The 10,489-nt window shown below is 43.7% G+C and overlaps 1 protein-coding gene across 6 annotated transcripts in view; it reads left to right on the top strand.

Annotated features, from left to right (window-relative positions):
• The window catches only part of ERBB4 (erb-b2 receptor tyrosine kinase 4), a 975,001-nt gene that overhangs the window by 896,806 nt on the left and 67,706 nt on the right, over positions 1-10,489 (top strand). The window lies entirely within an intron of this gene.

Here is a 10,489-nt window from a genome sequence, read left to right as displayed (position 1 = left end):
CAGTAGGAGCATAGCTGCCTGCATGTGGGAGGAGGTGGGGAAATGCACGGTCGTTTCTCTTGGAAAGAGTTTTATAACTAACCAGCAGACGCTGACAGCATTCTGCCAGCCAGCCAGCAAGTAACTTAAACAAGTGAAGGGGACAGAACAGCGCTGGCAGGAAGCATCTGACAAGCTGGATCAGAACTAGCCAACCTTTTTGTTTGCCTAATAGGAAGAGTCATTACCTTCTCCGGCTATCCCAAGCAGGCTAATGGAGCTCTCGAGGGCCCCTCTATCTGTTCCTCACAGTAAATAACATCAATTACCATGGTCACGATTTATAGAGGGGAGGGAGGAGAGGAGGAGTAAGTTTGAAATGAAGCAAGTAACCCCTTGTGTGACATCTTCTATTGACTTTCCTTCTGCCTTGTCCAGCCTTTAAATTCTTGTTCACTGTGTTAGTTCACAAATGGGGGGCGGGGGAAGAGGAGGAAGCTATTATATGTCCGATGAAAATGGACAGGGAAATATTTCATAGAATCATAGAATATCAGGGTTGGAAGGGACCTCTGGAGGCCATCTAGTCCAACCCCCTGCCCAGAGCAGGACCAATCCCAACTAAATCATCCTTTAGACTGTGTGCTATTAGAAAATGGGAATAGCCTATTGACTATTCCAAATAGGAAACAATGTACCCTTCCTTACTGAAAATTGAATATGTGCATGATGATACTGAACACACCACAACACAGAAAACAAATCCTTTAATGGATAAACAGGGGAAGAAAATCCATAACTTTTTAACTACAGATAACAATCACGCTATTTAAAGAGGGGCACTTCCTAAAGTTTGGTAGATGAAATGTTGTGGATGTTTTCTAAATATATATCCTTTATTGACATTTAGGTGTTTCTGGGATGCTGGATCTATTCCAGATTTTCCATTGTCTGCCCTCTTTTAAACATCACCACTGTGTCTGGTAAAATAAGGGGCACACATTAGAGCAGGTAAACAGCCATCTGGAAAAGAGGAAAAGGAACAGGTGGCTTTGAGGCCCTAAAGGATTTTTTTAAAGTATTGTCTGTTGCAAAGTGTAATGCTCCCACCATATAGGGAGCCAAGCTCTTTTGTAAGCTATAGTCAAATGCATGTTACATAAAATATGTCTGTGCTAGCAATGAGCCTGAGCTACAAGTTCAGATTGCATCTGGTCTTTGGAAAAGCATAGGGATGTTTGTCTTTTATGGGACAAACCACAATCATGGATCCAATGCTCAGATCTGGATCTCAAATTCAATCAAATCTGGGATGTCTGGATCCTGGGGTTTGGTTCTGGACCACCTCTAATTTGCAACAGACCTGCATGGTGGTAAGAACCACAGAGTGTGGTAACCTGGTGTCAGGGGTATCTCCATAACGTCCAAACCTTTCTGAGTGAGTAGAGTGTTCAAGATTGGAACTGATAGGCAAGAGCTGTACAGAGATCCCAGTGTCCCCATTGATCACGTTCTGGCTAGTTGAAATCCGGTTAGTATTCTCTATGTGTGCAAAACCATGGCAGGCCAGCTAGTCACAGGGATTCCCTGTAGCTCTCATGCCAAATCACTAGGTTATCATCAGGTCAAAGAACCTGGCAGTATTACGGTGTTCTCCCTCTTCCCATCCGCTGTGTTGGTCCTGCTGTGAACCTTTATTGAAAAAGCGCAGGTAACAGAGCAGTGCAGCAGTAGCATGAGGGGAGATCATAGAATATCAGGGTTGGAAGGGACCTCAGGAGGTCATCTAGTACAACCCCCTGCTCAAAAGCAGGACCAATCCCCAATTTTTACCCCAAATGGCCCAGGATTGAGCTTACAACCCTGGGTTTAGCAGGCCAATGCTCAAACCACTGAGCTATCCCTCCCCCCAGATGAAGAACTAAGACTTGAAAGTAGTAGTGGAGAGCAATTCTATGTCAGCACCTGGAGTGAGATCCCCAGCTGGTGCTTCAATTGGGCTGTTTACACCAGTTGGGGATTTGGCCCCCAAAAGCAAAATATAGTTATGGACAATGGACCACCAGTGACTGGAAATGGTTTTGGAGATCTCCCCTCTTCCAGCAAGCATTAAACTTGAGGTAGGAGTTGACCACCTTCTCCATTACATAGCAAATACGATGTTCACATGGTCGAGGAAAGGGTTTTCATAGTTCCTTGGCAATCTTGTAAGTTGTGATTCAACCATTTTCTATGTGAACAACTGGAATTGTTGTATGGTTCCTCAGGGAACTGGCATCTGTGCCAATTAATTTTTAAAAGTCACAGTGGAACCAGATCTTAGCTTTGAATGCATCCCAAGAGTGCATTGTCGCTGCAGTTAACAAACTAGCTGCACTTGCTCAAACCCATAAGAACTCCTATAAACATTATCCCCTGTCCTTTACAGCAGTCTGGCTAGGCTTTCTATGAGAGCAAAAGCAGCCTGATTTGGATCGATCTCATGAAGAATTGTGAGGGGAGGGAATTGCGATCAATTTCAGTAACTAATATTGATTAGCAATAGCTTGGGGCTGATTTACTAATGTCCGGAATTGAAGATTCAGTGCAGAGATTTCATTTATCTCATCTTCCTGGGCTGTTCTCAGAGCCATTAAAGTATTGAGTGAAGATGATCCAAAATAAAATTGTAATTTGGGTAGCCAGTGAAGAGACACAGAGAACAGTTGTCTGTTTGTGCAGCAATATATTTAACTTTTAGGGCACCAGTGATATGATCATAACTGGATGAATTTTATAAGAGATAAAAGTACCACATGAAACCTGTCACCGGCCTGCCAGGAAATACCCAGCAGGAATTAGAGGGCATGTCTCTTATTTTTGAAGTAGTAGATATTGATCTGTTACCCAAGTATATGAAAATGGTTGTAGAGGTATATTGATAGCTTGTAGCTCGAAGACCTACAGGTATATTAATTTCTCATATTTATGAGTCATTACTCAGCTAGGACCCAGTCCAAAAGCCATTGAAGTTGAAAAGTCTTTCCACTGACTTCGGTTTTGGATCAGGCCCCTAATTGCCTTCACATATTAGGGTAAAATTTCATACATGCCTGCCAGGCAAAGTTTATGTATTCAGCTGAATTGTTGAATGAGTTGCCAGTAAAATTATATATATATATGCACTTCAATTTATTCCCTTTATGTCTCTTGAGCTAAATTCTCTGACACTTAGAATATCCAATAACTCATTCAACAGCTTATCTAAATATACTGTGCTTACAGTACAGCTTAAATGTTATCCTGATGAAAGAGACTGAGAAAAGAAGCAAACACTAGTACTTATTAGGAAAACACATTTTGGAAGTTTATATAAAATATTATTTTCCTATTATATTTGGTTGTGCTTTCACTTATTTTTGGAGTAAGTAGTTAACATTTTTTCTGTCCTCCTTTATGTTTGCTGATGCTCTTTAAAAATAGTCTTCTTCATGAGAAGAAAAATCAGCTATTAACAAGGTGTCTGATTTTTTTGCCTCTTTCTTTCTTTTTTTCTTTCTCATCTGTCATACCCAGCACCCTAGTATCTGGGAACTTCCATTCTGATGGGAAGGTGCACATGTATTGTGGTAATTTCAGGGTCAGATTAAAATCTGAACCCAATTATTTGAGGTTTAGATTGGAAATTGCATTCCCCCCACTCCCTCCCAAGAACTTCAGCTGGCTTCTTTGTCTTCCCTGATGGCATGCTAGTTCTCTATGGCTGTTCATGTTTCCCCTTCCAGGGCTCTCTTATACTTACTGAAATTTAGACCCATAGCACTTCTCAATCTTCAGTGATTTTTTTAAGTTTAAAATAAAGGTTCTCCACAGCTTACTGCCCTTTTAGACTGCTCAAGATAGTTAAGACCAAAGCAGACTGTGAAGAACTTCAAAAAGATCTCACAAAACTAAGTGATTGGGCAACAGAATGGCAAATGAAATTTAATGTGGATAAATGTAAAGTAATGCACATCAGAAAAAATAACCCCAACTATACATACAATATAATGGGGGCTAATTTAGCTACAACTAATCTGGAGAAAGCTCTTGGAGTCATCGTGGATAGTTCTCTGAAGACGTCCACACAGTGTGCAGCGGCAGTCAAAAAAGCAAATGGGATGTTAGGAATCATTAAAAAAGGGATAGAGAATATGATGGAAAATATCTTCTTGCCCTTATATAAATCCATGGTACACCCACATCTTGAATACTGCCTACAGATGTGGTCCCCTCATCTCAAAAAAGATATACCGGCATTAGAAAAGGTTCAGAAAAGGGCAACTAAAATGATTAAGGGTTTGGAACGGGTCCCATATGAGGAGAGATTAAAGAGGCTGGGACTTTTCAGCTTGGAAAAGAGGAGACTAAGGGGGATATGATAGAGGTCTATAAAATCATGAGTGGTGTGGAGAAAGTGAATAAGGAAAAGTTATTTACTTGTTCTCATAATATAAGAACTAGGGGGCCACCAAATGAAATTAATGGGCAGCAGGTTTAAAACAAATAAAAGGAAGTTCTTCACTCAGCGCACAGTCAACCCATGGAACTCCTTGCCTGAGGAGGTTGTGAAGGCTAGGACTATAACACGGTTTAAAAGAGAACTGGATAAACTCGTGGAGGTTAAGTCCATTAATGGCTATTAGCCAGGATGAGTAAGGAATGGTGTCCCTAGCCTCTGTTTGCCAGGGGGTGGAGATGGATGGCAGGAGAGAGATCACTTGATCATTACCTGTTAGGTTCATTCCCTCTGGGGCACGTGGCATTGGCCACTGTCGGTAGACAGGATACTGGGCTGGATGGACCTTTGGTCTGACTCAGTATGGCCATTCTTATGTTTTTATATTCTTATGTCTAGAACAAAAACCATTGCCCCAGTATTCATTCCACAGATTGTCCAGGATAGGGGTGTGAGGATCAAATTTTTCAAAATTTGGACACTAAATCCACATTTGGGCACCCTACATAAGTGGCCTGATTTTCAGAAGTGCTAAGCATATTCCACATCTCTGAAAAGCCACTTATTTAAGAGCCTAACTTTAGGTCCTCGAGTTTGAAAATATTGACCGACATTTTCCACCTGCTGTGTAACTTTCATTGCACGTCAGCTCTGGGGTTGAAAAGCATCACAATGTCCCTAATTATTGCTCGTTCCCATGAGAAAATAAGAGTCATTGGTAGCCACCAATCTTGGACTGAAATACTTGGAACCTCTATCACCCTTCCGAGCATTTATATGGTTCCTTAAAACTCCACCCCAGGCGCCAGGAGGCATGGGTGTGGATGTAGCTGGCAGATAGTGGTTGTACCCATTGTATATCAGTCTTAGTTGTGAAAGTATCTGAAGGATGAAAATACTAATACAAAACAGAGATGGGTCCAAGCCATGAAAATCTGCAGCCAGACTTGCCCAAATGTCAGGAGTTTTATGGTTTTGGAATCATTATAGAGATAGTCCAGGTCTATAACATTTGGATCTGGATCTGAAGTTGCATGAAGTTTGAGGGATTTGGCTATGGGGGTGTGGTTTGAGCTGACCTTTAGGACAAATGTTAGGGGCCTGATTCTTCACTATACTGGAGTTACGCCATTGATTTTAGTGGATTCCCAGTAGAGTAAAATTGGTGTAGCAGAGTGGAGAATCAGGGCCTAACTTTTTACTAAAAATTTTATTTCCAGCAGGATTGAATTTTAGAAAAGGAGATGCCCAGTTTGTTGGATTAGGCAGGGTTGCATTAAGATTTGCATTTACAGTGTCATTATCCACAAGGTCTGCCACAGATAATTGTTTCTCTTCATAATTATTGGAAGACTGGGGAAGCTTGCTGTTTTTTATTTTTTTAAATAATGAAATGAACTACTTTGAAAGGGCAAAGAATGTTACTACAGTGGTTATTTCAGAGTGTGCTAAATCCTGTCATTAAAAAAGTATGACAGGTGTTTTAGATATATTTAAAAATGCAGAATAGTAAACACAGTGGAACTCTCTGAAAGTACTTCCGCTTTGACACACACACTCAGCTCATAAAAGCAGAAAATATCACTGTTACCTTCAAAACCATGCCAGTATGGCAGCTGAACAAAGATTCAAATAACTACCTGAGGCCATCTGAAAACTGAGGACACCGCCCTTGTGAATTCGTCTTTCTGTCTTGCTCCCTTCCTGACTTTCACAGTGTAAATGGTTTATAAGAGCTCCCGTCTCTCTTGCTGACCACCACTGATCCACATCCCCCTAGCCAAATTAGTCACGCCAAAAGCAGCAACCCCCGTTGCCCACGTCAGCGATTCCTCCATTTCCGGGGGGCCTGATTCAGCATTGCAGGATAAGTGGATTATGGGCTACCCACAGCACAAACACAATAGAATGGAAAGACCCCAAGGATTCTAGAAGCTGAATCCTGAAGTTAAAAAAGCAAACGGAGGCTCGGGAAGAGACGTTGTGATTTGATCACCCATGTCATCAACATAACTAGTGATGGTTGAGCTCTAAATTTGGGCCCAGTTCAGATAAACCCCCAAAGTCTGGTGACTTCTACAAAGCTGCTTTGACTCATCTGTTGGCTCTGAAGACTTTCTCTGGCATTCTCTCATGAGCAACATTTCTTGGTGTGTTTTCAAGGGCCAACTGTCACCCCCGGGACATGCAAAAATCAATATTAATGAATCATCAATAATTGTTACCACTTTTGACATAAGCAGTTAGCCTGCATTCTGGGTCTTGTGGGTTGTTTCTGTTAGGAGGACAGATTGACGATGGAGTTAGATATTTCTTTGATGCAATCCTCTTTATTTACAAAGCATGTGCAGAAAAAGATCTGTTTCCCTAAACACAGTATGAATCAAACAGCAGGAGAGACATTTTATTTGCTCACAATTTCAGGTCTCTTTCCATCCAGCACTTTACCCAAATGCTCTTACTCTTAGCTTTATCTCAGGATCATGCTACAAAAGTCCTTCTCTGGCTGTCCTTGACTTTCTGCTGCTTTCTCTCTGGACATCTGCTATATTTCTCTCTCACACATACAGCTGCAATCTAATCAATCCCCGGCACCGCCATTTCTCCTCAGACTCTGGGAAAACCCTTGGGCCACCTGGCTTAACACCTACTCCAGCCTGGTGCGTGGTCTATGTTTGGGGCCGAGGCTCGTCTTCGTTTCCATAAAGGAGTTCAGTTGCTTTTTACGTTTATCTTGAAGGAAGGTGGCTGTTAGACTCGCCAATTTCAACAAGACTTCCATCCAACCCTCAACATAACATTATGAATTCTCCCATGCCGCCATTCATAGAACAGCGATGTTCCTCGTACAAATCTGCAGACACCCTGGAATCCCTCCTTAAAACACACCTCGGTCAGGAGGCTTACAAAACACTTGACGGTGGCTATGCAGTTGGTGCTCTGTAACACTGCTCATTATACTAATCACTGTTATTTAATTCTCCCCTGTTAATATTTGTTATATTTAAGGCTACGTTTTAATCACGGGTATTTTTAGTAAAAGTCCTGGACAGGTCATGGGCCGTAAACAAAAATTCACAGGCGTTGGCCTGTCCAGGACTTTTACTAAAAATACTTGCCCTGACTAAAACTTGGACAGGGGGTCGTGGGTGCTCTGCGGGCAGGGCGGGGGAGGTCTGGGGATGCTGGGAGAGGGGGATGCCAGGCCGCAGCATGTGGCCCAGGGCCCCCCGCTGGTTCGGGGGGGGGGGGAGGGCTTGTGGGGAGGCTGGCAGGGGCTTCCTACCCGGCTCCGCATCTCTGCGACTCCTAGGCAGCGGAAGCAGGGGCCAGGGCAGGCACTCCACTGCTCCCGCCACAAGTGCCAGCTTCTGCAGCTCCCATTGGCCAGGAACTGCAGCCAATGGGAGCTGCGGGGCCTGCGGGCAGTGCACAGCGCGGAGACCCCACCCCCACCCCTCCGGCACCTAGGAGCTGCAGGGGGGCCATGCCAGAGGGAGCCCCGCACCCCAAGGTAAGTGCCCGCCCCCAGCACTCCCCAACCCCTGCTCCTAGTCCTGAGCCCCCTTCCACACACCCAGACTGCTGCTGCTGCTGGCCCAGGGGCTGCCTGGCTCGCTGCCGAAGTCACGGAGGTCACGGAAGCCAGCACCAGCTGCTGCAGAATCATAGAATCATAGAATATCAGGGTTGGAAGGGACCCCAGAAGGTCATCTAGTCCAACCCCCTGCTCAAAAGCAGGACCCATCCCCAATTAAATCATCCCAGCCAGGGCTTTGTCAAGCCTGACCTTAAAAACTTCTAAGGAAAGAGATTCCACCACCTCCCTAGGTAACGCATTCCAGCGTTTCACCACCCTCCTAGTGAAAAAGTTTTTCCTAATATCCAACCTAAACCTCCCCCACTGCAACTTGAGACCATTACTCCTTGTCCTGTCCTCTTCCACCACTGAGAATAGTCTAGAACCATCCTCTCTGGAACCACCTCTCAGATAGTTGAAAGCAGCTATCAAATCCCCCCTCATTCTTCTCTTCCGCAGACTAAACAATCCCAGTTCCCTCAGCCTCTCCTCATAAGTCATGTGTTCCAGACCCCTAATCATTTTTGTTGCCCTTCGCTGGACTCTTTCCAATTTATCCACATCCTTCTTGTAGTGTGGGACCCAAAACTGGACACAGTACTCTAGATGAGGCCTCACCAATGTCGAATAGAGGGGAACGATCACGTCCCTCGATCTGCTCGCTATGCCCCTACTTATACATCCCAAAATGCCATTGGCCTTCTTGGCAACAAGGGCACACTGCTGACTCATATCCAGCTTCTCGTCCACTGTCACCCCTAGGTCCTTTTCCGCAGAAGTCACGGAGGTCACAGAAAGTGACGGAATCCGTGACTCCCGTGACAGACTCACAGCCTTAGTTGTATTCACCTGTCATCTTAAACCCCAGTGCTTAACTTTATGCCCATAGCTGGCCCCACTGGAAGTTCATAGATTTATTCACATGCTTAACATCAGTAACAATACTAACAAGGAGTTAAAAAGGTTCACCAAACTATTGGAACTACTGGAAAAAAGGGTTTGGGTTTGGAAAGCTGCTTTCTTTATCCATGTCTCTTTGCACCTCCCATTTCTGTGATTTTTATTGCACGTCTCACAATATTGGTGTTTTCCTTAAAGCCCCAGTTATCTGAATCAACAAGAATCTCAGCTTTCATTTAAAAAAAAAGACAAGAAAAGTTTGAAAATCTGACCAAAATGTACCTTAAAGGCTCAGACACCGGAAGGCAAATAAAAGGCACATAATATAGATTTTTTTTTTCTCCTGATTTTGGGGGCCTGGCTCATGATGTTTGAAAGCGTGGGATTAGCAGTAGTGCATGTATCTAAAAATGAAGCAGGTTAGGGAGTGATAGGCCTGAAACGGGAACAGACTTAACCATTGAAGTGGCAGCAAGCCTATTGCAAAATAAAACATTCAAAATATATTTGTATTAAAGAGTCATGCATTAACCGACCTTCTGAAAGGCTTATTGCTTCTGAGGAGCTGGGGAGTTAATGATTTGCAGCACTCTGAAAATAAGAAAGAGAGAAGCTGGCTGGAACTCGGCTTGTCCTGAATAGATCTGCCAGTGAAGCAGTAGCCTGGTCTGTGATACACTGCTGCTCCTGTACATTCGCTGTCTTGCTCAGTGGTTTGCAGTTCAAATGAAGCAGATGGTACGTATCAGAGCTGTGCTAAATATGCCATCCATAAAATAAAAGGGCCAAAATATTTTAATTGTGTTTTCTCACAAGCTTTAGAATGAAAGCAAACAAACAAAAACACCAAACAAACAAAAAAGTACTTTAAAAAAAATTTAAGGGCATCTTATTTTATTGGAAAAGAAAATAGTTTTGTTTTCCTTCAGAGCAGCCCATAGCATTGTGTTTGAAGGTAGCAGATTGGCTAAAGTCACTACCAGAGTTTCTGCAAGGGACCCTACAGGGTTGTATATCCAGCAGTATGTTATGCTGGCAAGGAAGTGCTGAACCACACCACTGTGGAAAGGCAATAGGACATGACACCCCATAAAAAACAGACGGGCTGGTTATCCCATTGTGCCTGTTGTGGGGTTTCTTGCACCTTCTTTCAAAGCATCTGGTCCTCTCCACTGCCAGAGGCAGAATTCTGTACTAGATGGACCAAATGATGACCAGCCTGGCAATTTCTGCATTCCTGGGGAAGTTCTCAACCTCTCTTATAACATGCACCATGTTTTAATAGCAAGATTCTCACAGGGACCTTTGGCCATCTCATTTGTGATCACGTGAGCTGCCACCTCCCCTGTAAGGATTGCACAACATCTGAGTGGCAACGACGGCAGGATACAGCAGTGTCCCAGATTGTGCCCTCTGAGATGTGTTCATGGAAGGGTCCTCCACATGCCAGTTTCCCACCTGTTTGTGGAGATGTGGTAGAATCAGGCAAGACAAGAAGAGCGGGGAAAGCACATTGTCTTCCATCTGGCACCCCAAAAGGCTCTTAAAGTCAA

Source organism: Caretta caretta, chromosome 11, assembly GCF_965140235.1.
Source record: "Caretta caretta isolate rCarCar2 chromosome 11, rCarCar1.hap1, whole genome shotgun sequence".
In the NCBI taxonomy this organism is placed as follows: Eukaryota; Metazoa; Chordata; order Testudines; family Cheloniidae; genus Caretta; species Caretta caretta.
Note: the sequence above shows the minus strand (reverse complement) of the source record. Positions and strands in the feature narration are given on the sequence as shown.